The sequence below is a fragment of the Pseudophryne corroboree genome, chromosome 9 (assembly GCF_028390025.1).
Source record: "Pseudophryne corroboree isolate aPseCor3 chromosome 9, aPseCor3.hap2, whole genome shotgun sequence".
In the NCBI taxonomy this organism is placed as follows: Eukaryota; Metazoa; Chordata; class Amphibia; order Anura; family Myobatrachidae; genus Pseudophryne; species Pseudophryne corroboree.
This window is the reverse complement of record NC_086452.1, coordinates 50,461,844-50,488,887: the sequence shown is the minus strand read 5'-3', so window position 1 is coordinate 50,488,887 and position 27,044 is coordinate 50,461,844. Positions and strand designations below refer to the sequence as shown.

The 27,044-nt window shown below is 47.3% G+C and overlaps 1 protein-coding gene and 1 long non-coding RNA gene across 2 annotated transcripts in view; one reads left to right on the top strand and one right to left on the bottom strand.

The window, feature by feature from the left end:
- Window positions 1-27,044, top strand: part of C9H1orf210 (chromosome 9 C1orf210 homolog) — a 542,874-nt gene that overhangs the window by 106,505 nt on the left and 409,325 nt on the right. The window contains exons 2-3 of the mRNA XM_063939312.1: window positions 835-1,512; window positions 15,458-15,546. The gene's annotated coding sequence lies outside the window, so the exon portion shown is untranslated. The remainder of the gene's footprint in view (window positions 1-834; window positions 1,513-15,457; window positions 15,547-27,044) is intronic.
- LOC134956662 (uncharacterized) lies at window positions 20,275-26,936 on the bottom strand. The gene is made up of 5 exons (XR_010186070.1): window positions 26,682-26,936; window positions 26,257-26,324; window positions 24,234-24,283; window positions 21,152-21,186; window positions 20,275-20,444 (listed from the first exon to the last, which is right to left on the bottom strand). It is a non-coding gene; the product is annotated as an uncharacterized LOC134956662 (long non-coding RNA).

Here is a 27,044-nt window from a genome sequence, read left to right as displayed (position 1 = left end):
AGAGACAGGTGAGGACAAGAAAGAGGTGAGGAGAGAGAGGTAAGGACAAGAGAGAGGTGAGGACAAGAGACAGGGAGGCAAGGACAAGAGAGAGAGGTGAGGCCAAGAGAGATAGTGAGAGAGACAGGTTAGGACAAGAGAGAGAGAGAGAGGTGAGGACAAGAAAGAGAGAGAGAGATAGGTGAGGACAAGAGAGAGTGAGAGAGAGATGTGAGTACAAGCAAGAGAGAGCGAGAAAGAAAGAGGTGAAAACAAGAGAGAGAGCAAGAGTGGTGAGGACAAGAGAGAGAGAGAGCTGAGTACATGAGAGAGTGAGAGAGAGGCGGGGACAGGAGAGAGAGAGAGAGTGAGAGAGAGGTGATTACAGGAGAGAGCACGAGAGAGAGGTGAGGAGAAGAGAGAGATAAGGAAACTAGAGAGAGCGAGAGGAAGGTGAGGACAACAGAAAGCGACAGAGAAAGGTGAGGACAAGAGAGACAGGTGAGCTCTCCAGCAGCAGTGCTACCACAGGCACTGAAGGTGATAAGGTGAGAGACAGATAATGAAATAAATATGGGGTGGGCGAGCGTGATGGCAGCGGGACATGGCGCCCTTAGAGATTGGTGTCGTACGCTGCTGCGTAGTATGTGAAATTGGCCAGCTAGCCTAATAAACCGTGTGCCTCTTTAAGAGCATTTTTTCCTGTAGCTAAGCATGACTTGTGTCTAAGAACATCACAACCACTGTAATAATTTCTGTAATAATGCTCTAGTCATATTCTGTCATTATTCCATTTACGTAAACAAGCCCTTGTGTGTACGAGGATACTGACTGTTTATTATTGTATATACGCAGGTACCAGTCTGGCTGGAGAGTAATAACGGAGTATCCTCCAACAGCGGCATCTTCCGGACCATGGCCCTCATTCCGAGTTGTTCGCTCGCAAGGCGATTTTAGCAGTATTGCACACGCTAAGCCGCCGCCTACTGGGAGTGAATCTTAGCATCTTAAAATTGCGAACGATGTATTCGCAATATTGCGATTACACATCTCGTAGCAGTTTCAGAGTAGCTTCAGACTTACTCGGCATCTGCGATCAGTTCAGTGCTTATCGTTCCTGGTTTGACGTCACAAACACACCCAGCGTTCGCCCAGACACTCCTCCGTTTCTCCAGCCACTCCCGCGTTTTTTCCGGAAACGGTAGCGTTTTTTCCCACACGCCCATAAAACGGCCTGTTTCCGCCCAGTAAGACCCATTTCCTGTCAATCACACTACGATCGCCTGAGCAAAGAAAAAGCCGTGAGTAAAAATCCAAACTTCATAGCAAATTTACTTGGCGCAGTCGCAGTGCGGACATTGCGCATGCGCACTAAGCGGAAAAACGCTGCGATGCGAAGTAATTTTCCGAGCGAACGACTCGGAATGACCTCCAATGTGATCTCCTACATGTGAATTCTGACTGAAGACACTGACTGTCCAGGGAGGATACATTTCTTCAGAAGTTTCCTGTTGCAGAGAACCCCCTATATAGGTAAATTGAACAATCAACCCTAATACCCTATCCCTTATACTCTAACTGAAGGGCAGACTAGATGGGCCATTTGGTTCTTACAGTATCTGCTGTCAAATCCTATGTTTCTATGATATATATATATGTGAGCCCTGCAGGGTTGGTTTCAGAGTTCTGGGATTTCCCTCATAAGCACTTGCACAAAGTCTCTACCCACAGTTCCTAGCAGAGGGTGATATTCCGACTTCTGAATTTCTGCAATGTGCCAGATGCTGTAGAGTTCTAAAAGGTTGTAAATATATACTATGGGACTAATTCAGTAAGAATTGCAAATTCTGCAAAATTCTGGAAACGGAGCGTTGCCCAATACCAACCCCCAGACGCCTCCCCCGCGACCACCCTCCTTTCTCCTCCCCCGCTGAAAATGCAGGCGCATGCGCAAAACGGGCATCTTTTTCTCAGTTTTTGCGGCTGGATCACACACTGTGATCCAACCTGAATTAGGCCCTATGTACGGCACCATTACATAAACGTTCTATCGTCAGATTTTAGATCACTTGACATCACCACACATAAACCTTAATTAACAATAATACTTAATTTCTAACTTATATAAAAATAACGACACAGACCACTGAAATTGCCATTAAAATCGGTCAACCGTTATTTTATTTAAAACATTAAATAAGTATGGTGGCATAAGAAAGAATAGCCAGATGATCAGTGACTTTACGTCTTAGGGGGGTATTCAATTGAAGTCGGAAACTGCCATATTGTCGGAAAGACGCAGTTTCCGACTTTTTTAGGTCAGAAGGGGTTCCGACCTATTCAGTGCTGGCTCCCTTTTTCCGACTTGCTGGAAAACACGTGGATCCACGTGTTTTGTCGGAAATGCGGCCAAATCCGACTGGCTTTGGCCCCGTTTCCAACAATGTCAATCTGACTTTAAAAAAAGTCAGATTGGCATTGTCGGGAGTGGCCACCGCTCATTGAATACTGAGATGTCGGATCCTTTCCTTCGGAAAGGATCCGACATCTATTGAATACACCCCTTAGTGCTGATCTCCATGTCCAGGATATGACTTTAGTTCGTCACATTTGGCTACAACACATAAACTAGTGAGGCCCCAACCCTTTCCCAAATAAACCATAATAGGGCCGGCCAGACAGCCAGAGCCCTTGCCCCCTCGGAAAGGAAGGCCAGACTATATCAGTGTATTGGGAAAGAGGGAACCTCCAAACAGCAGTGCAATAGCCACTGTACTGCCGTTCTTCCCCGCCACATAAAGGCTGACACACCCCAACCAGCAAAGAAAAACCGGATGGGGATCAGTGACTGAGGGGCAGATTTATTAAGCTCGGTGAAGTGATAAAGTGGAAGGTGATAAAGGACCAACCAGTCAGATCCTAACTGTCATGTCACAGGCTGGGTTTGATAAATCTGCCCCTGAGGGAGGCAGGGAGGGAGGGAGGGGAATCAAATTAAAAGAGGCAGTTCCTATGCCTTTCTGCAGACAAAATGTCTGCTAGCTCCACACTAAACCATCCTCTCTAAGCCTGACTGTCTAATGAACCCTGAACTGTTAACCCTCACACTACCTGAATACTGTGTGAAGCTCATCCACTCTCTGACTGTCTAGAAGTTTACATTAGCTTGTGCTTATTCAAGCACTCACCCATCACATCAGTCACACATCTACTCAGAGCCGTCACTATAGACTTTTTGGTGCCCTGTGCAAAGAGGCATGCATCAATAGGGATGCAAGCCTCGTGGGAAAGGGGCAGGACAAGACTGATCCCAGAGAAAGTCCATGCTATGATGCCCTATCCCACAGTATATACACACATGTATAGACCACTGCAAGAAAATGAATTTGGACACAATTATACCACATTAATGCACTTTTCTTGAGAGCTTGTTGTTATTCAGTGACAATTCCCTTTATTAAATAACACATTTCAATATACTGCCAGATCCAGGTTTCAAACATATAACCTGTTGAATGCTAATCAAACACCCTACTCATTGAGCTATTTGATCCTGCATAAAAACTATGAGAGCTATATGAAGCTACTGGTACTTTGTAAAAAATAATAATCAGCATTGCAATTGAGCAGATCTATGCAGTCTGCAGCCACACATCCAATCTCTTACACCTATACACTACAAAGATCTGCTCAGCCGCAATGCTGATCATTTTTTCGCAAAGTACAAGGTAAGCTACAAATAGTTAGAATTCTCTAGCTTAGAATTATCTACCTTTCTATGTAAGGGCAGATAGCTCAATGAATAGATTGTCTGACTGCAATGCCACAGGCAATGGGTTAGAATCCCGGGTATGTCAGCATCTTAAAAATTTAATAAACGACACTGTGACTGAATAACAAAGTAATCTCAAACTGAGTTCATGAATATTGTATAGATATTAATGACAGAAGGGGGCAGGGTAGGAGACACATGAGCCATTGGCACTTTAAGAGTTTGAGAGTGTGGGCTGGCTCCTCCCTCTATGCCTCTCCTACCAGACTCAGTTTAGAAAATGTGCCCGGAGGAGCCGGTCACAGCTAGGGGAGCTCTCCTGAGCTGTCACGATCCGGGTATCTGGACGCCATTTCTTACCCATCAGATGCCTCCTAAGGCTGGCTCAGCGCTCCAGGACCGGATCCCATCTGTTATCCTAATGTTCACATTCCTGCATCCTCTCCTGTCTCTCTGAGACGCTGTCACAGTAACGCCTTATTACATCTGGCATGGCGTCTCCCGCGGCCTCCGCCGCCGTCCCTGAGCTTCTGCATGCAGAGTGTCAGAGTGGCGATTACGTCAGCCGCGGCCTCCGCTGTGTCCGCGTGGTTGGATGTGCACTTGTCAGCCTGGCGTCTCCTGTCTCCAGTGGCCGGCGCCGCCATTACTGTTTTCATTACCACATGGATTACAAACCAAACTTCCCTCCAAGTGTCTGCATGGGCGCAGCCATCTTGGATTCTGTCAGCTGATCATTTCCTCCAATCTGTTGTCAGTATTGTTAATCTGCATAATTGCCTAGCCAATCCCTTCCTTGCTGCAGGTATAAATACACTGTGCCTGAGCAAGGAAGGCGTCAGTGCTTTGGTTGTCAAACCTAGTTCCTGTTTGTCTCTCTCCTGTGATTGTCTTCCAGGTTCCAGCTCCTGTCTCAAGACTTCCACCATAGAGACCCGCACCAGCATTCCACCTGCGGTGTAGCCTGACTCTCCAATCCATTGTGGATTCATCTGTTTCCAGCTACAACATTACCTGCTTCCAGCTCAGCTTCCAGCAGAGTACAGCTTCCCTTAAAGGGCCGGTGTCCTTTCTACACTTTACCACTCTCCACCGGTATTATTATTTCTCCGCTCTCAAGTTCTACATTTCAGTTATATTTCATCGCTCCCAAGTTCATTTATTATTTAACTGGTTCCAGCCAGTATCCACTCCGTGCTAACAACAGTCTGGTTCCAGCCAGTATCCACAGCAGCTGTTTTACCTTCAGCAACCCAGCTTTTCCTGGAACACCAGCTGGCACAATCCTGGGTTATCTCCATTGCTACAGTCGGGCCTGGTAAGGACTTTCCATCTAGAAGATCATAAGAACTATCTCACACTACCAGTGCCCTGTGGCTCCTGCCATCCTGTAGTACCCAGGAACTGTATTTATTATTTGCTGACTTTTACGTTTTCTTTTACTGCTGCTGTGTTGCGGAGTTGTCATAATAAACATCATTGACTTTTATCTAAGTTGTCGTGGTCACGCCTTCGGGCAGTTATTATTCATGTTACTCACATGTCCAGGGGTCTGATACAACCTCCCAGGTTCCGGTACATCTCAGCCCCTACAACTGAGGCTGCCTCCCGTCAGCTCAGGCCCTCAGTTGTGACAGTAAGCACTGACCTAATGAATCCAGCCGGAGACCAGGATCAAGCGGCCAGGCCGATGCAAGAACTGGCAGCCCGACTAGAACATCAGGAGGCTGCACAGGGCCACATCATCCGCTGTCTCCAGGATCTCTCTACTCGGCTGGATGGGATTCAGACAACTCTCCGTGGATCAGGCGCATCTGGTGCGTCAACCACAGTGACTCCAGCTATAACCCCACCCACCTTACCCATTTCTGCTCCACGTCTTCATCTTCCAACGCCAGCAAAATTTGACGGATCTCCAAGATTCTGCAGGGGATTTCTCAACCAGTGTGAGATTCAGTTTGAGCTACAACCTGGCAATTTTCCCAGTGACCGTACAAAAATTGCCTACATTATCTCTCTTCTCAGTGGCTCCGCCCTTGACTGGGCATCACCGTTATGGGAGAGGTCCGACACCCTGCTATCTTCTTACACTGCATTCGTGTCAACATTCAGGCGCATCTTCGACGAGCCAGGCCGGGTAACCTCAGCTTCATCCGAGATTCTCCGTTTACGCCAGGGGTCACGTACTGTAGGACAATATCTGATACAGTTCCAGATCCTGGCATCCGAACTGGCATGGAACGACGAGGCCCTGTATGCTGCATTCTGGCATGGCTTATCTGAGCTTATTAAAGATGAGTTAGCTACCAGAGACTTACCTTCTAAGTTAGATGAGCTAATCTCACTCTGCACGAAAGTTGATTTACGTTTTAGAGAGAGAGCAACTGAGCGTGGAAGATCATCTGCTCCAAAATCTTCTGCTCCTCCTCCTCGTCAACTGTCACCATCTAAAGATGAGCCCATGCAAATTGGCCGTTCCCGTTTAACTCCTGCTGAGCGCCGAAGACGCCTCTCTGAGTCTCTTTGTCTTTACTGTGCAGCTCCGTCTCACACCATCAATGCCTGTCCCGAACGTCCGGGAAAACTCCAAACCCTAGCTCGCCCAGGAGAGGGCCGGCTAGGAGTAATGATCTCCTCTCCATCTCCTCATGATTGTAATCTCCCAGTCTCGCTTCAAGTTGCTCAACGTTATCGGAACGTCATTGCCCTCCTTGATTCCGGAGCAGCTGGGAACTTTATTACTGAAGCCTATGTTAAACGGTGGTCCCTACCCACCGAGAGACTTCCTTCCTCCTTTTCCTTAACTGCCGTGGATGGCAGTAAAATTTTTGATACTGTTATTGCTCTAAGGACTCTACCAGTTCGTCTGAGAGTGGGAGTTCTTCATTCCGAACTTATTTCACTTTTAGTGATTCCAAGAGCCACACATCCTGTGGTCCTGGGCCTTCCATGGCTCCGTCTTCACAATCCTACAATTGATTGGACGACTACGCAAATCCTGGCATGGGGTTCCTCCTGTGCAGAGACATGTTTGTTTAAAGTATTGCCTGTCTGTTCTTCCTCCCCCAGGTCGTCTGATGTTCCACCTCCTCCATATCAAGATTTCACGGATGTGTTCAGTAAAGCTTCTGCTGATATCCTTCCTCCTCATAGAGAATGGGACTGCCCGATTGATCTCGTTCCAGGGAAAGTTCCACCTCGAGGCCGAACTTATCCGTTGTCTCTGCCTGAGACGCATTCTATGGAGGAATACATTAAAGAGAACCTAGCAAAGGGGTTCATTCGACCTTCTTCTTCCCCAGCCGGCGCAGGCTTCTTTTTTGTAAAAAAGAAAGATGGTGGTCTGCGGCCGTGCATCGACTACAGAGGTTTGAACGACATTACCATCAAGAACCGTTATCCTTTACCCCTGATTACTGAGCTCTTTGACAGAGTTAGCGGAGCTACCATCTTTACAAAGCTGGACTTGCGAGGTGCATACAATCTCATCCGGATCCGTGAGGGTGACGAGTGGAAGACCGCCTTTAACACCCGTGACGGACATTATGAGTACCTCGTCATGCCCTTCGGATTGAGCAATGCTCCAGCTGTCTTCCAGCATTTTGTCAATGAGATTTTCAGAGACATTCTATACCGTCATGTCGTGGTCTATCTAGACGATATCCTCATTTTTGCCAACGATTTAGAGGAACATCGTTTTTGGGTTAAAGAGGTTCTGTCCCGTCTCCGTGTCAATCATCTCTATTGCAAATTAGAAAAATGCGTCTTTGAAGTCAAGTCCATTCCGTTTCTAGGGTACATTGTGTCCGGTTCCGGACTAGAGATGGATCCTGAGAAACTACAAGCAATTCAGAATTGGCCGGTACCCTTAACCCTCAAAGGGGTCCAGAGGTTCTTAGGGTTCGCCAATTATTACCGAAAGTTTATACGAGACTTTTCCACCATTGTGGCGCCTATTACTGCTTTCACCAAGAAGGGTGCTAACCCGTCCAAGTGGTCTGAAGAAGCCATGCAAGCTTTTCATCTTTTAAAACAGAGGTTCATCTCTGCGCCTGTCCTGAAACAGCCTGACATCGACTCTCCTTTCATCCTAGAGGTGGATGCCTCCTCCGTTGGAGTAGGAGCGGTGTTATCTCAGAGGGCTAAAGATGGCCATTTACATCCTTGCAGTTTCTTCTCCCGGAAGTTCTCCCCAGCTGAGCGCAACTATGCCATTGGCGACCAGGAGTTGCTAGCCATCAAGCTCGCTCTAGAAGAGTGGAGGTATCTGTTGGAGGGAGCTTCTCATTTAATCACCATACTTACAGACCACAAGAACCTTTTATACCTGAAGGGCGCACAATGTCTCAACCCTCGTCAGGCCAGATGGGCACTTTTCTTTTCCAGGTTCGACTTTAAACTCCAGTTCTGTCCGGGCTCTCAGAATCGCAAGGCCGATGCCCTTTCCCGCTCATGGGAGCAAGAAAATGAGTCAGAGTCTTCAGACAAGCATCCTATTATATATCCGTTGGCATTCTCCACGGTAGGGATGGACTCTACGCCCCCATCAGGGAAAAGTTTTGTGAAGCCGATGCTAAGGAAGAAGCTCATGCATTGGGCCCATGCTTCCCGTTTTGCCGGACATACAGGTATCCAAAAAACCCTGGAGTTTATCTCTAGGTCCTATTGGTCGCCAACTCTGAAAAAGGACGTCTTGGAGTTTATTGCATCTTGCCCAAAGTGTGCCCAACATAAAGTATCCCGCCAGTCGCCTGCGGGGCAACTGGTTCCACTATCCGTTCCCCGTCGACCATGGACCCACTTGTCGATGGATTTCATTACAGACTTACCCATGTGCAACAAGTTCAATACCATCTGGGTGGTAGTTGACCGGTTCACCAAGATGGCACACTTCATTCCTCTCACCGGTCTTCCGTCAGCTTCCAAGTTGGCTCAAGTATTCATACAAGAGATCTTCCGACTCCACGGTCTTCCTGAAGAAATTATCTCAGATCGAGGAGTTCAATTCACAGCCAAATTCTGGCGAAGTTTATGTCAAGTACTCCAAGTCAAGCTAAAGTTTTCCACGGCTTACCATCCTCAGACCAATGGTCAAACCGAGAGGGTGAATCAGGACTTGGAGGCCTTCCTCCGCATCTATGTGTCCTCCTCTCAAGATGACTGGGTTCAATTACTTCCCTGGGCCGAGTTCTGTCATAACAACCAGTATCATTCTTCATCTGCTTCAACACCATTCTTCACTAATTTTGGATTCCACCCTAAAGTTCCTGAGTTCCAACCGCTTCCAGCAACTTCTGTTCCCGCAGTGGATATCACCTTGCATCAGTTTGCCAATATCTGGAAGAGCGTACGATCAGCTCTGCTCAAGGCATCGTTCAGGTACAAGAAGTTTGCGGATAAGAAGCGTCGAGCAGTTCCTGCTCTCAAGGTGGGTGATCGGGTATGGTTATCCACGAAGAATTTGAGGTTAAGAGTTCCCAGTATGAAGTTTGCACCTCGCTATATCGGTCCTTTCAAGATTGAACAAGTCATCAATCCTGTTGCTTACAGACTCCAGTTGCCTCCCTTCTTAAAAATACCCAGGACATTCCATGTTTCCCTGTTGAAACCGCTGATCTTGAATCGGTTTCATTCCTCACTTCCTCCAACTCCGAAAGTCCAAACTCAACGAGGCGTTGAGTATGAAGTGGCCAAGATCCTGGACTCACGTCACCGTTACGGTCAACTACAATATCTTATTGACTGGAAGGGTTATGGTCCTGAGGAACGTTCATGGACCAATGCTTCTGATGTCCATGCTCCTGCCTTGGTCCGGAGATTCCATTCCAAGTTTCCTCAAAAGCCAAAGAAGTGTCCTGGGGCCACTCCTAAAGGGGGGGGTGCTGTCACGATCCGGGTATCTGGACGCCATTTCTTACCCATCAGATGCCTCCTAAGGCTGGCTCAGCGCTCCAGGACCGGATCCCATCTGTTATCCTAATGTTCACATTCCTGCATCCTCTCCTGTCTCTCTGAGACGCTGTCACAGTAACGACTTATTACATCTGGCATGGCGTCTCCCGCGGCCTCCGCCGCCGTCCCTGAGCTTCTGCATGCAGAGTGTCAGAGTGGCGATTACGTCAGCCGCGGCCTCCGCTGTGTCCGCGTGGTTGGATGTGCACTTGTCAGCCTGGCGTCTCCTGTCTCCAGTGGCCGGCGCCGCCATTACTGTTTTCATTACCACATGGATTACAAACCAAACTTCCCTCCAAGTGTCTGCATGGGCGCAGCCATCTTGGATTCTGTCAGCTGATCATTTCCTCCAATCTGTTGTCAGTATTGTTAATCTGCATAATTGCCTAGCCAATCCCTTCCTTGCTGCAGGTATAAATACACTGTGCCTGAGCAAGGAAGGCGTCAGTGCTTTGGTTGTCAAACCTAGTTCCTGTTTGTCTCTCTCCTGTGATTGTCTTCCAGGTTCCAGCTCCTGTCTCAAGACTTCCACCATAGAGACCCGCACCAGCATTCCACCTGCGGTGTAGCCTGACTCTCCAATCCATTGTGGATTCATCTGTTTCCAGCTACAACATTACCTGCTTCCAGCTCAGCTTCCAGCAGAGTACAGCTTCCCTTAAAGGGCCGGTGTCCTTTCTACACTTTACCACTCTCCACCGGTATTATTATTTCTCCGCTCTCAAGTTCTACATTTCAGTTATATTTCATCGCTCCCAAGTTCATTTATTATTTAACTGGTTCCAGCCAGTATCCACTCCGTGCTAACAACAGTCTGGTTCCAGCCAGTATCCACAGCAGCTGTTTTACCTTCAGCAACCCAGCTTTTCCTGGAACACCAGCTGGCACAATCCTGGGTTATCTCCATTGCTACAGTCGGGCCTGGTAAGGACTTTCCATCTAGAAGATCATAAGAACTATCTCACACTACCAGTGCCCTGTGGCTCCTGCCATCCTGTAGTACCCAGGAACTGTATTTATTATTTGCTGACTTTTACGTTTTCTTTTACTGCTGCTGTGTTGCGGAGTTGTCATAATAAACATCATTGACTTTTATCTAAGTTGTCGTGGTCACGCCTTCGGGCAGTTATTATTCATGTTACTTACATGTCCAGGGGTCTGATACAACCTCCCAGGTTCCGGTACATCTCAGCCCCTACAACTGAGGCTGCCTCCCGTCAGCTCAGGCCCTCAGTTGTGACATGAGCTTTTCTAGTAAAAGTTTATTTTAGAGTTTGTTTTTTCTCATACGTCCTAGAGGATGCTGGGGTCCATTTCATGACCATGGGGTATACACGGTTCTGCAGGAGCCATGGGCACTCTTAAGACTTTTCAATGGGTGTGAACTGGCTCCTCCCTCTATGCCCCTCCTCCAGACCTCAGTTTTAGAAATGTGCCCAGGCAGACTGGATGCACTCTCAGGAGCTCTACTGAGTTTCTCTGAAAAGACTTATGTTAGGTTTGCTTTTTTCAGGGAGAACTGCTGGCAACAGTCTCCCTGATTCGTGGGACTGAGGGGGCAGAAGTAGGAACCAACTTCCTGAAGAGTTTCATGGCTCTGCTTCTGGCTGACAGGACACCATTAGCTCCTGAAGGGAACTGAACGCTAGCCGTGTCTAGATGCTCACTCCCACAGCACGCTGTCACTCCCCTCACAGAGCCAGAAGTCAGAAGACAGGTGAGTGTAAGAAGATAGATCTTCAATCAAGTAAAGTGACGGCTGAGGTACAGCGCGGCTGGCGGGAGCGCAGCGCGCCATTGCTGCCCACATATACACAGGCACTGCAGGGTGCAGGGCGCTGGGGGAGGGGGGGCGCCCTGGGTAGCAAATAACCTCGTAAACTGGATAAAAGGGGGCATAAGATGCAGAGGCACAGCCCTACCCCCGCCAGTATACATATTATGTGAAAAATCTCTAAGGAGAAACGCGCCATTGCGGGGGCGGAGCTTCCTCCTCAGGCAGCCAGCACACTGTTCGGCACCATTTTCTCTCATTCATAGACTGCAGAGTAGACGCTGGTCCTCCTCCACTTCTAAACAAGTACCAGGGTGAAAAAAGGGGGGGCCTGGGTGCTAAATCATATTGTTCATAATACAATAGCGCTTAAAGGTTTCTGTGTACGGAGTAAGCGACACAGGGATTTTGTCTCTGTGTACAAAGTACGCGGCACAGGGATTTTTTCTTTGGCGCTGGGTTGTGAACTGGCTGCTCCTAAACTGTGTCCCTCTGACAGATTTTACTGTGGGTATGTCCCCTATAAGTCCCAGTGTGTCTGTGAGAGTGTGTTGTACACGTGGGTGACATGTCTGAGGCAGAGACTTCCTCCCCGGAGGAAGGCATTTTAGGGACATAGAGGTGTAATGTGGTGGCGCTGCCGGCACACCAAGAGCCTGCATGGGTGAAAGAAATACGTGATAGTATGCATCATATCAATAGGAGATTAGATAAGTCTGAATCTCATGCTGAGTGCTGGTGAAAATCTGTGCAAGATGTGATTTTTCAGGGCTCTGTTCTTCCATCCGCAGGCGACCCCTCTGGGTCACATAAGCAGGCGTGGGTGTAGGCCTAAAGTTAGGCTCAAGTTAAGTGCGGTTTTTGGCCTTATAAATTTTCTTTCAAGAAAGATTTGCCAACCTTTCCGGAAGTTCGGTCCTTCGTGAAAGAGTACTGCACATCCAACCTCCATTTGTGCTCCCATTGGCACCATGGGACCGTGACGTAGTGTTGCATTTTCTTGTGTCACACTGATGGGAACCTTATGAAAGGTTGTGTTAATATTTCTCTCTTGGAGAGTGGTCATATTTTTGGAGTTGGCATCCGCTGGGCGGATGTCAGAAGTAGCAGTTGGCTTTCACAAGAGCCCTGTTTGATCTTCCAGTGTGGATAGAGTGGTTTGAGAACTCGGATAATAGTTCTGCCAAAAGTGGTTTCAGTGTTTCGCAGAATCCTGCTTGTTTGATGCCTGTGGTTGCTTAAGCATTGAATGATTCAAGGTCTTTCAAAGTAGTCAGGGCTTTGATTATTTCTGTCGCCAATTGGCTCAGATTGGGGAATCAGAGGCTCGGATTGTCCGGTATACCCCAGCGTGTTTGGGGCGCCTGCGTTTCTGCAGTCTGTTACAAGCTGAGTATGTGATACGATTCGGTGTGCTTGTTCTACGACTGGATTGCCGTTACCGAAGTCGGTGGTGATCTATTCTACTAAGTAGATGGGGTCTGCTTGGGCGGAGGCCCGAGGAGTCTCGCCGGTTCACCTTTCCCGAGCGGATACTTGGTTGGGTTCAAACGCTTTGGCTAAGCTATACAAGTTTGATACCTGGGCTGATGGGGACCTTCATGTTTGCTCAATCGGTGCTGCGGAGTTGTACGCACTCAACCCTTACTGAGGTCTGGAGGAGGGGCATAGAGGGAGGAGCCAGTTCACACCCATTGAAAGTCTTATAGTGTGCCCATGTCTCCTGCGGATCCCATCTATACCCCATGGTCCTTACGGAGTCCCCAGCATCCTCTACGGACTAAGAGAAAAGGATTTACCGGTAGGGATTAAAATCCTATTTTTGAGTGTAAACCTAAACGTTTTAGACCGGAACTGCGTTTCGTGTTTTACAATTATTCCCTTAACACACTATTTCAAATATATATATAGCAAACAAATGTATCCAATTTCACACAGATCTATAATGACTGTAATAACCTATTGCAACAATATGTGAGAATGCATGCAAAGTATCGGTATGCTTTGTGTACGCTTTCGCGCCAAAATTACACACAGATAATAAACAGCTTTTTTTTATTTTTCCTGTTTGTTCTTTGGGATACACCAGCACCTCTAAGACTACAGAACAGACGTGGTCTAACAACACAAAAGAGAGTTTCAAACACAAAGCAACAAAGCAAGGTTACTTAAGATGCGTCTCCACCCTTTGTTGGTAGATCAAAGTCTGTTTATGGCCTGCTAGTCTGTGAGTGTGAGATGAACTGGACAGAGCTCCCAATTGTTAAGTTCAATTAACTTACAGGAAGAAAACAGCAAATACCTTAAATACAGTAATGTTCAGGCTGCTGCAACCCTCTAAGCGTGTGTGTGAAACCCCTATGAAATGCGTACACATTGCGTAAGCACACCGTCACGCTGTAAGCACAAAGTAGCTACATGTGCGGCGGAATATACTTTATAACCCCTAACAGGAAAGCAATGCGACACCAGTTGTTATGTAATGTTGGGGTCCAACCCAGCAACAAATATTTACTCAAAAGGGGGTACAACAGAAATACAATCACATAAGAGAAAAGGCTACAAGCAATCGATACATACGTATGTTCGCCTGTGCAACCCGGTCCGGTCCTCAATCAATCTGGATAGATGACCTTCAGAGAATAACCGGAGGCCGGCCAGGAGGCTTGGTTTTATACTATGGTCCAAAGCATGAAACAAAGGAAACTGTAATCTCTTCTTTCATAGGTCAAAGAGCTGATCATTTACAGTACATGAGGGGTCATAGGTTGGTTTGAACAGGTGGGCGATGTTTAGTCCAGGTGTACTTGCAGATGTCTTCCACTGGGTTCCCGCCGAATATCAAGAGTACAGTACATACAGTGTGATATTAATAAGGAGCGTGCTACTTTCTGCAAACTGCCTTCGGAATATTGCCTTTGAAATACTGTACAACTGGATACCAAACACCACCTCCTAACCTAATTCTGTCCCCTCATATACTGGAAAGTTGAATCCCTCTATTGTTTCATTTCTAAAGTAAATGTAACTTGCTGGTGTGGTGCATGTAGGCTACAGATGTATCCACCGTTATCTTGAGTAGTTTTCTGTGCCTAGTCACAACATGACTTCTTAGCATAAACCCTTCAGCTATTGTTTTTAAATGCAATGCAATACAATACAGAGAACTATACAGCAGGGGATTAAGTCATTACAGCAGGGGATTAAGTCTGACTGGCCAGTCACAGTTAATCCTATTAACCGTCAAGATAAATGTGGATACATCTGTATGTGCAAATTATGCACTATGTGGATTAAATATCAGTTATTTCTTTGTGGCTTTTCCATGCGGATGCGGATGCTACCGTATTTACTCATACCACGCACTAATACGCATGACCACGTGAGCCAATATACGCAACGTGCGAGTATGCGCACGCACGGCATAACAAGCACCCGCACGGAGGCCACTCTGTGTGGTGTTTGCACGTGATGCGTGTGACTATAATATTTTCAACTTCGACAAAGGTTTCAGATAAAAATATGGTACAAAAAAAAGGGGCAGACTAGATGGGCCAAGTGGTTCTTATCTGCTGTCACATTCTATGTTTCTATGTTTAAAAGTGACGATATTTGGTCAATATTTGGTTTTATAGCTGATTTTATAGTCTGATTTGCAAAATTGAATGAAAATCAACTAAAAATACACCCAAAACCCCAAATCGACCAAAATTGACCTTTAGTAATTAAATATACCACAGAATATTTACCCTGAAATACTGTTGATGTTGACTGATTTTATATCGATCTAAAATTGATCTTTACTCAATTGTATGCTCTAAAAATGTCACACAAATGTACTGATTTCTTTTATATATTATGTACCTATGATTATGATGCGCTTTTTCAGTCTTCAGAAATACAGGCAATGGCTTTCTGACATCTTTGAGGACAAAGCCATTTTAGGAGGAGAAAAATGTTCTTCAATTGTTTCTTTCCAGCTGCTGCGTGAATCACCATGAAGCTCCTCCTGTACGTGGCTCTTCTCTTCTCACCAGTCGCTGCTTCCCACTGTGCATTCAGCAGTCAGGTAGGACCTGTTCACTATACAGCTCAGGAGATGACAGGGATCAGGACTGAAGACCGCAATGATTACTAATGACATTCCTAAGAACAGAACGCGGTGCTGTAAAACACAGCAGCCAATCAGATGGCTTCTTTTGTTGTGTGATATGTGCAGGAAATAAATGACAGCTTAAATACATTTGGCTGCTGCAGGTTACAGCGACTTTTGCTTGTGCAGCAGCTCTCAGAAACAGCCCCTAATATGATGATGCAAGGAGACATTGGGCCGGGTTCTGAGCCATACGCAGCCGATGTTCCTGTAGCTGAACGATTATTTGCAACTACGTAGAAAACCCCTATGGTGCGGACAGAGGGCCTAATTAGACTGGATCGCTGCAGCAGCAATCGCAGTCTGAAGCCCTTTGGGGAGGCCCAGTGAGATACTAAAAGCATCTCGGGGCTGCAATCGCCTCTGCCTGATTGACAGGCAGTGGCGGTCATGGTGCGGGAGGGGGCAAACCAACGGTGTTAGAATGCCATTGGGGGGTCACAGTCTGGACAATGCAGACGTGTCCAGACCGCTGTGGGGGCGGGCCACAGCAGCTGCGTGATGTCACATGCAGCCGCTGCAACCTGGGACTTGGCGGGTAGCCACCTACCAGCGAACTGGCCCTGTGCTGGTCATACCCCACTGCTGTGGGGGCGGGCTGCTGCAGCTGCGTGACGTCACACACAGCCGCTGCAACCTGGGATGTGGCGGGTAGCCGCCTGCCAGCGAACTAGCCTTGGGCTGGGCATACCCCCGCATGTCAGAGTAACTGATCGTGGATGTGCTAAATTTAGCACATCTACTATCAGATCTGAATTACCTCCAGAGTGGTACGCACAAAGGTGATGTTGCGTTCCAGCCAAATGGTATCGATATATAGCGGAAACCAGAGCCAGCCCTAAGCATAGGCAAACTAGGCAAATGCCTTGGGCATTTGGTATGCCTAGGGGCACAAACAGCTTCTGCTGATTAAAATGATATGCAGCATGCCTGTATTCTATGTGATTGCGGCTGTATCTGCATACGAAATGCTACATTACAGTATGTTCCTGGAAACCACTGTAAAATAGAAACATATGCAGATACAGCCACAGTCGCACACAAAATATAGGCATGCTGCATATAATTTTAATCAGCAGAAACTGCTTGTGCATCCTAGCCACGTAGTAAAGCAAATAAGACTCATTTTCATCAAAAAAGGAGCCCGACATTAGCATAGCTGGCTGGGAGCTGCCAGCTGACTTGCGCTAGGCATCTGCTGTATAGTGTGTTGAGGCAGAATGTATGATGACACATCTGTATCCAACCATTATGTTTATAATGACATTAATAATGTGTGTCATATGTGTAGCGGACATTACTGTGTGGTATTATGTGTATAGGTGCATTACTAATGTGTGGCATTATGTGTATAGGTGCTCTACTGTGTGACGTAACGTATAGAAAGGGCACTACTGTGTGATCTAATGTGAATTAAGAGCAATATGGCGTGGTGTAATGTGAATAAGGAGCAATTCAGTGTGATGTAATGTGAATAAGAGGCACTACTGTGAGGAATAACGTATATAAGGTAAAGTGGTACTACTGTGTGATGTAACGTGAATAAGGAACACTATCACATGATAAAATGTGAATAAAGTTTCACTACTGTGTGGCCTAATTTGAATTGGGGGTACGATTGTGTGGCCAACCCCCTTCCCAGCAAGAACACGCCCCTTTTTGAGCTGTGAGCCAAATGTGCTCACTGTTCATATTTATTTAAAATAGAAGCACCAAAATGAGGACTGCTATGGGTGAAGGGTGATGGTGCTTGGAAAAGGGGTGCAGGGTCAGAGAAGGTACTAGCGGTGATGCTATGGGGCACCAGCCAAAATCTTGCCTAGGGCATCCTATTGATTAGGGCCGGCTCTGAGCGGAACAGTGATGGACGTTCCTGGGCGGTGATTGGGAGAGGGAGAGTAGTGCACACAGAAGCGGCCCGTTCAGTGGGCAGGTTATGGGAGTGTCGCAGTCATGTCAGCCACAAGCATAGGAGGCCATGGTTAGATGGAGAACTTGCACCAGCCATAGCAGGTGGGAGCAGCTCAGTCCCTGCATATTGGGCCACACGGTTGTACACAAGGGAAGGAGATTGTAGCGGCATTTGCGGAAACTCACAGATGGGCGACCATCAATACACGGTCCATGAAATCTGCCCCATCATGTGGTAACAAAGGCTGATGATGAACTATTCTGAGAGGCAATAGGTGACAGATCCTATGGCCCTCATTCTGAGTTGTTCGCTCGCAAGCTGCTTTTAGCAGCTTTACACATGCTAAGCCGCCGCCTACTGGGAGTGAATCTTAGCTTCTTAAAATTGCGAACGAAAGATTCGCAATATTGCGAAAAGACTTCTCTGTGCAGTTTCTGAGTAGCTCGAGACTTATTCTGCCAGTGCGATCAGTTCAGTGCTTGTCGTTCCTGGTTTGACGTCACAAACACACCCAGCGTTCACCCAGACACTCCTCCGTTTCTCCAGCTACTCCCGCGTTTTTCCCAGAAACGGTAGCGTTTTTTCCCACACGCCCATAAAACGGCCTGTTTCCGCCCACAAACACCCACTTCCTGTCAATCACATTACGATCAGCAGAACGAAGAAAAAACCGTGAGTAAAATACCTAACTGCATAGCAAATTTACTTGGCGCAGTCGCACTGCGGACATTGCGCATGCGCACTAAGCGGAAAATCGCTGCGATGCGAAAAACTTTACCGAGCAAACAACTCGGAATGACCACCTATATCAGGAACCTAAAGTATTTTAGTTAAGGAGGCGTTAGGTACACCTATGTGATGTGTCCACAAGATGATGGATCCATAAGAGCCACTGAATGTTTGATTTCACCTGTAACCAGATAACCCCAAAACCAGATTTGCATGCAATATATGAGCCAAAGGGTACATCTGGGCATTATACACAGGTGCAGCAGTATAAACTTCTGGAAATTTGGTGAGTTTTGATTAGAGATGTGTGGAAAGGATACACAGGTGAGGCACTGCCTCACCTGCCATAGACTTTTTACTCCAGAGTTTGGGCTATAAAAATTGTTAGAATAATGCAAAGAAGATATTTCAATCAAATTATTAGTATTTTTCATATACTTTATTCAGTCAAAACACTGGTTTAAACGTAAGTATGACAGGAAAGGCTCTGCCTCACCTGCCTCACCCCACCGCACGTCACTGCTATATAGGAAAGTACATTGTGTTACTGGCATCTGGGGCAGAAGTTGGGAATTTGCTTGGAAATCCAGTACAGATGTGAGGTCTATTCATAATTTAATGGAGAAACTCAATATTCTGAGCAATAACGTCTCTGGGAAACTGCTGGTGAATATTTAACCAAGCTTTGGCCATGTTCTCTGGGGCCTAACATCTTGTAAATCCGTATCTCATAGGCTGCTTGGGACTAATGCCATTCTGGAGCTTGGTGAATCTGACTGCATAGCAGCCCCATTAGAAACTTATGGGAGCTGCTTTGCTGTTGGAATGGAAGGTCACTCCTTTTTAACCTGGGGATGCTTAATATTTGCATAACCTCCCCCCTCTGAACACTGGTGTTTTAGGGGTATAACCTGCAAATATACTTTAATAAACATTTCCCTTAATTTTATCAAAGTTAGCATTTTAGATCATAAGAAATTATAAGAAATCCAAACCAACCAATATAGGCAGCTTTGTAGCCACAGATTGCTCAGAGAGACTAGATTTACTAAGCAGTGATTTTTGCTAGCCTCCATTCTCAATGCTTTATTAGTACAAACATGCCAGGACAGAGGCTCCGAAAAAAGAGGCTGTACCAGAGGGGCTGAAAAGGAAAAGTGATCACTTTACTTCTGGGTTTGGACCCAGCTGACCCTTTGCATATGTGCAGCCATTTTGTCTTTGTGCTCGGTCAAAAATAAAAATACTTTATTGTATACCGTGAGGTACAATTGGCGAATGCTTGTATAGAGATTAATGTAAACATTCCCTCCCCCTCAACCCCCTAGACCACCCACCCATTAGACATCCCCTTCATACTACACATACCTATATACTTCATCTCATTGAGAAATAGTAACGACAGATACTACAATATTTCTTATTCCACATTTCCATTGCTCCCACATTTTCTCCCCCACTCCCCTTTACACACGCCCGCTCTAAGCTGCGGCCTAACCAGTCATTTCCACTTTCATCCCAATCACCGGCTCGGCGGCTACACATACCAAGATAACATTATATCCCTGAAGTCAGTATGTACTCTCTAACTGTGTGAAATGCGTTTCAACAAAAGACTTACAGCACTTATTCATTTAATGAGCAGAAGTTTTTTTTTTTTTTTTTTTTAATGCAGGTGGGGGGGGGGGGGAGTAGGTGGTAAGTCCCCCCCCATGGGTGTGACTGTCTGCACTGGTGTGGGTATAGCTGCTGCCTTAGATGTTATAATCCATGTGATGTATTTAGTCTTGTGTGGAGGTCAGCTGTGATCACGCGGTAGTCCTCCTGACCCTAGGAGAAGATGAAAAAATTCTGGCAGACTGGAGGAAGTGTAGGTACTTACCCTAGGTGTAGCTGTGGGGAATTACCTGATATCTTAGGTGATTCCCCACAGCTACACCTAGGGTAAGTACCTACACTTCCTCCAGTCTGCCACACTCTCCTAGAGACAAGAGGATTACTGCGTGATCACAGCTGACCTCACCATTACCCCCCATTGACTCTACATGGATTAGGCAGCAGCTTACATTGATGTTATACAAATACCCACACCAGCGCAGAGGTCACACCCATACTCCTAGATGTCTATCGGAGTTTTCCATAAGGGACATTCGAATCCCAGGACATCGTGTTCCTATAAAGAGAAGAGAAACCTTGTAAGTGACAAAGGTATAGAGACTCATATTCACAACGCAGACAGTGTAGAAGGCCATAAACAACTGAGAAAAGGCGGGAGGGAGTATGTATGAAGATAAGGTTGGAGATATAGGGCGGGATGTACTAAACTCCTCCGCTGTGGTATCTGGCTTTTCTCTGCGCTCCGTGTTTTCTCCGCGGTTACTGGTCTCCTCTCCGCTGCCCGGTGCTACCCGTTGCTTCCTCATGCTCCCCGTTTTTTTCCCCCTCTCACTGCGGTCCGCCTCATCACTGCCACGGCCATGAGTCCTGCGCTCTCCATAGCGCTTGGTCAGCGCTGCGCAACGGGTAGTGCCGGGCAGCGGAGAGGAGACCAGACCAGTAACCACGGAGAAAACACAGGGAGCACAGAGAAAAGCCAAATACCGCAGCGGAGGAGGTTAGTAAATCCCGCCCATAGGGAGCCGAGCAGCGCAGTTGGAGTGGGCCTTGTATGTGGGGGTGAGAGTTTGAGTATTCTGTAGGTGAAGTCTTGGTGGGGGGAGGGGGGCAATGTGGAGCAGCGAGACAAGTCTAGCTGTAGCGGATTGAAGGGAAGCCAGATGGGAGTGAGGGAGGCCTGTAAGGAGATGGTTGCAGTAGTCAAGATGGGAAAGGATGAGTGAGTGGGCAAGAGTTATATCGGCAGCTATGAAAGTCACTTACTTTTTAGATGCCCTCTGCCTTGGCCTCCGCGCTTTCTGTGGTACAGGGAAGAAAATACAATACGTTTAGGAGGATTATAGCGAGTAACCACCAATAGAAGCTAGTTACTAAATGTTACAGGTTTATTACATTTCATTCAGAAGATAACAAGATGACCATAAAGGTTACAGATATCCATCAGCAGACTAGGGTAAGCAGAGGTGGGGGTGTCAGTGGCGGCTAATGTAACGGGAATCCAAACACTATTCTGTCATTACATACACTGGTATATCAGACACAGTGGCCGCTAATGCTGGGTACACACCTGCGTGATCCCTGGATGATCAGGTAAAATGCTCCCAATCAGCCAGCTATGACCCCTGTGACCTCCTGTGAGGGAAGTGGAGATAGCGGCTCCTCTATGGGGATCAGGAGGTCACGTGTGCAGCACATAAGATGCGACCTCCTGGTCCCGACCATTGTAGGAGTGTTATCAGCTGTTTATCGGGTAATTCTCCTGCATCGGTACAGAATACACACCTATACAATCAATGGTCGCTCACCCGATATTGGGAGAATGAGCTGACGATTGTATATGTTTGTGATTCCTGCATCCCTCTCTCTGCCCCCATGGTCCAGACTCCTTCCCCTCTGTTCTCCGCTGCATATATCTGCCTCAGGACAGGACATAGCTGATTATATAGCGCAAGGATAGATAGGGATGTAGTTACAATGCCGACATTCATAATGTTGATAAAACAAGATGGCGTTCACTAACGGGGCTGAGCTCCAGAATGCTTCCCATTCCGGAGCTTAGGAAATCTCACAATATAGACACCTATGGGCTGGCAGGGAGCTACACGCCACATCCCGGGTCACAGCGGATGCGTATGACATCACGCAGCCACCGCGGCCCACCCCCAACTGTCCGGAAACGCCTCCGTTGTCCGTACCGTGCCCCACCAATGGCGTTCTAACGCCATTAACAAGCCCCCTCCCGCCCCGCGACTGCCTCTGCCTGTCAATCAGGCAGAGGCAATTGCAGCCCAGAGATGCTGATAGCATGTCACTGGTCTCCCGGGGTGCACACTCCACAAAATAATTCAGACTGCGATCACTGCCGCTGCAGCAATCCAGTCTGAGTTACTCCCCATGTGCACTGCAGGAGGGGCAGATATAACATGTGCAGAGAGTTAGATTTGGGTGGGTTATATTGTTTCTGTGCAGGGTAAATACTGGCTGCTTTATTTTTACACTCCAATTTAGATTTCAGTTTGAGCACACCCCACCCAAATCTAACTCTCTCTGCACATGTTACATATGTGCGACTTAGTCTGTATATGAAGCACAACAGAACTTGGCGTGGAATAAAGCAGCGGCCGCTGCATACTAGCATTTCCTACACAGATTTTGACTCGGGGTGATTCAGATTGGATTGCGGCAGCGATCGCAGTCTGAATCCCTTTGTGCGCACCCCATGAGGCCCAGTGACGTGCTAACAGCATCTCTGGGCTGCGATCGCCTCTGCCTGATTGACAGGCAGAGACGGTCGCGGGGCAGGAGGGGGCGTGACAACGGCATTAGAACGTGGTGGACTATCCCTGTGCTGGGCGTCCCTTCCCCTTGCATGTCAGAGTAAATGATTGATCAGATCTGAATTACCCCCTCAGTCACACACAAGATATACATACATACAAGTGCCACATATCAAATAAATCAGCGCAGTCTCCTGATGCATCCTAGTCACATAGCATTGTGACTATGATGCATTATCGGGGCAGAAAACGATAGCGCAAGCAGCGTCTCACAGGACCTGGCATACAGAGAAGGGCTGTTTGGTGCGGCCGCAGTGATGTATGAGGGCACAGCTGTAAATGTCTCCTCATGTCATTTATGGATAAAATGAAAACAGAAAGGGGTCACTCAGGTGTGGCTGGAGCTGCTATCACTTCCTTGGAAGCAGCAGTGACACCGCTGTATGGTGATGAGGCAGGAGGCGTCTGTTACAAGCAGATGCCTCCTGCTACAGTAGTGACCCGACCTGTGTCCTAGGACGCAGCATCAGATCTCTCTCCCACCATCAGGCGGCTTGTAGGGGTCAGAGATCCCTGGCCTCTTCTCACCCCCTAAATGGTGCCAACATCTCTGTATTCACAAATAGAGTCCGTCGCTGCCTCCCGCCCCGCCCCAGGGATGGCAGCAGACTGTCAGTCACTGACAGGCTGCTGCAGCTCTGCTTCCTATGTTGCGGGACACATTTGCGATGCTCAGAACGGGTCCTGCTCATGTGGTAAGTACTGAAAATCGGTGCTTTGCAACGATGGACGTAGGTGTAACCGCACCTGATTGAGGCCCAGTAATGTAAGACAGCGTTTCCCAGGGGCGTGTCTTGCTGCTGTGATGCGGGAGGACAGGTTATCAGTCTCTATGCTGTGTGCACATTGCAGCAATTACTGTTGGGGTAACTTGATGATGGTGATAATATTAATTTGTCTTAAGAGGTGACATTATATTTAGCACAGACCCAACCACCAAACATTAATAACTGATAGAATCAGAGCATTTTGACAGCAGATAAGAACCACTTGGCCCATCTAGCCTGTCCTAAATACATGTATACACACACACTATATTGATGGGAGCCAGTTAACCAGATTGTGGGAGGAAACTGGACTACCCGGAGGAAGCCCACACAAGCACGGGGAGGATATACAAACTCAGTTAGGGGGGTGTAGTATGGTATGCCGGCGGCTGGGCTCCCGGCGACCAGCATACCGGCACCGAGAGCCCGACCGCCGGCATACCGATATCGTGGCGAGTGCAAATGAGCCCCTTGCGCTCGCCACGAGGGAGAATATCTGTCGGTATGCCAGGTGTTGGGATTCCGGCGCCGGTATACTGTGCGCCAGGATCCCGACATTCGGCATACTGAAGACCACCCCAGTTAGGGCTGTGATGGGAATTGACCCATTACCTCAGTGCTGTGAGGCAGCAATTCTAACCATTATACCATCCGTTCTGCCCAACTGTTATATGCCAGAGCCATACGGCTTAGTCTCCCCCATATGCCCTAGACTGACGTACAGATGTTTTATTCACTTACTCTTGCCATCTCATAGACGTCCACAACTCTAAGAATGTTATTTTCAATGACTGTAAAGAAAATACAAAACAACAGTCACACTAGTGTTTTGGATTCTGCAGCTGCCCATTGATGGGCATTGTGGCTGTACAATGTTTCCAAATACTGTACTACACTGTATATTACACACTATGGGGGGATTCAATTACCTGCTGAATTCAACTTAAAATGTTTAGCATATAACAGCTATGTGGAGATCTCTGTAACCATAATATAAGTGCTGGCATCAGTATAACGATTCCTGGAGACCCACAATGCCTGAGCGCAAGTGCTTTATACAACGCTCTGACTGACCGCTCTCCCAATGCAGATACTCCCCACTGCTACACTGATCATTGCTGCACAACTTATGGCCGGTGTGGGGCTCCATGGCTGTGACTGACCGCTCTCCCAATGCAGTTACTCCCCCACTGCTACACTGATCATTGCTGCACAGCTTATGGCTGGTGTGGGCTCCATGGCTGTGTCTGACCGCTCTCCCAATGCAGATACTCCCCACTGCTACACTGATCATTGCTGCACAGCTTATGGCTGGTGTGGGCTCCATGGCTGTGACTGACCGCTCTCCCAATGCAGATACTCCCCACTGCTACACTGATCATTGCTGCACAACTTATGGCCGGTGTGGGCCCCATGGCTGTGACTGACCGCTCTCCCAATGCAGATACTCCCCACTGCTACACTGATCATTGCTGCACAACTTATGGCCGGTGTGGGCTCCATGGCTGTGACTGACGCTCTCCCAATGCAGATACTCCCCCACTGCTACACTGATCATTGCTGCACAACTTATGGCCGGTGTGGGGCCCCATGGCTTTAACTGACCCATCTCCCAATGCAGATACCCCCCACTGCTACACTGATCATTGCTGCACAACTTATGGCCGGTGTGGGCTCCATGGCTCTGACTGACGCTCTCCCAATGCAGATACTCCCCACTGCTACACTGATCATTGCTGCACAACTTATGGCCGGTGTGGGCTCCATGGCTCTGACTGACGCTCTCCCAATGCAGATACTCCCCACTGCTACACTGATCATTGCTGCACAACTTATGGCTGGTGTGGGGCTCCATGGCTGTGACTGACCGCTCTCCCAATGCAGATACTCACCACTGCTACACTGATCATTGCTGCACAACTTATGGCCGGTGTAGGGCTCCATGGCTGTGACTGACCGCTCTCCCAATGCAGATACTCCCCCACTGCTACACTGATCATTGCTGCACAACTTATGGCCGGTGTGGGGCCCCATGGCTTTAACTGACCCATCTCCCAATGCAGATACCCCCCACTGCTACACTGATCATTGCTGCACAACTTATGGCTGGTGTGGGGCTCCATGGCTGTGACTGACCGCTCTCCCAATGCAGATACTCCCCACTGCTACACTGATCATTGCTGCACAACTTATGGCCGGTGTAGGGCTCCATGGCTGTGACTGACCGCTCTCCCAATGCAGATACTCCCCACTGCTACACTGATCATTGCTGCACAACTTATGGCCGGTGTGGGCCCCATGGCTGATCACGTTACTTATTACTCCCAAGTGCAGGATCAGGAACTGACATGACTGTGTACAGTGATTAGTGTTACATGTACCTGCAGCCACCGGGCACATACATTCATAGTATATTATGCATCAGTCCCAATTTGCTCTACTTTAGAGAAGGTGTTTGATTTAGGTGAAGAGATTTTGGGAGCAAACCAAAATATACTGAGTCAGGGCATCACTAGGTATGTGTGGGCCCCGCAGCAACTGTATATAATGTCCCTTATGTACCGCCAAGTGATGTATAATCTATATAACACAGAGACCTATAACAGGGAAGATCGGTCCCCCTCAGGTGTGTGCTGCACCCCCATAGCCTATGGTAGTTCCGTCCTTGTATTCAGTATCCTGACTGTAAGATTCCCCAAAGGTGTATAATGTGTAATCAGTGAGAGGGTTTATATCATTTCACTGCTTTATCTACTGTACTTACTGGTCAGGCCATCATCTAATCTCCTGGCACATCTTATCATTATGTTCATTATTCCTGACATTGTTGAGCTGTTGAGTGCAAATATAATAAAAATTAGTAACCTATAAAATATATATATACAGATTATTACTATTAGCCTACATATTATATATACATAATAATAAATCTGGTGGAGAAATGTAAAACAGTAACAGGGACAGGTGATGTGCGATTATTATCTAGGTGTTAATTTGAGAACCTGCCTGTATGTAATTGTCTTACTTGCTCACGCCTGACATATACTTTGCTGCTGCTATTTATTATTGAATACAGGTGTATTCTGATAATTATTATACTGCTATTAGTTTCTGCATAGTTGTACTATAAATGGGAAGCAATATCATATGTACTCCCTAGAAATATAAAGCCAAGGAAATCTCACGTACCACGACAAGTCTGTTCTTCTAGCTGTTCCGGGAGGTAATGGCCTGTTGCAGCCTGGAAGCAGCTGGAAGCATGAAGACTTATGACATCACAATTCATTGATGAATTTTTGACATCACAGTGGCCGGGCCATGGCATGTAAAGGGTGTAACTGTGTCTCCACGACATCAATCTCTAATACGCTTCTCCATGATTTGTGCTTTCAGTGATATTGGTTAAAAAAAGAAACTATAATATAGGGGTAAAGCCGCCCTAATAATGACCGAGACCGCTGAAGAGCGGCTATTACACCCGCGTTACCGAAATGTTAAACTTTGTGACCACTTTTATTTTAATTTTACATATAAATTGAACCTGACATTTTT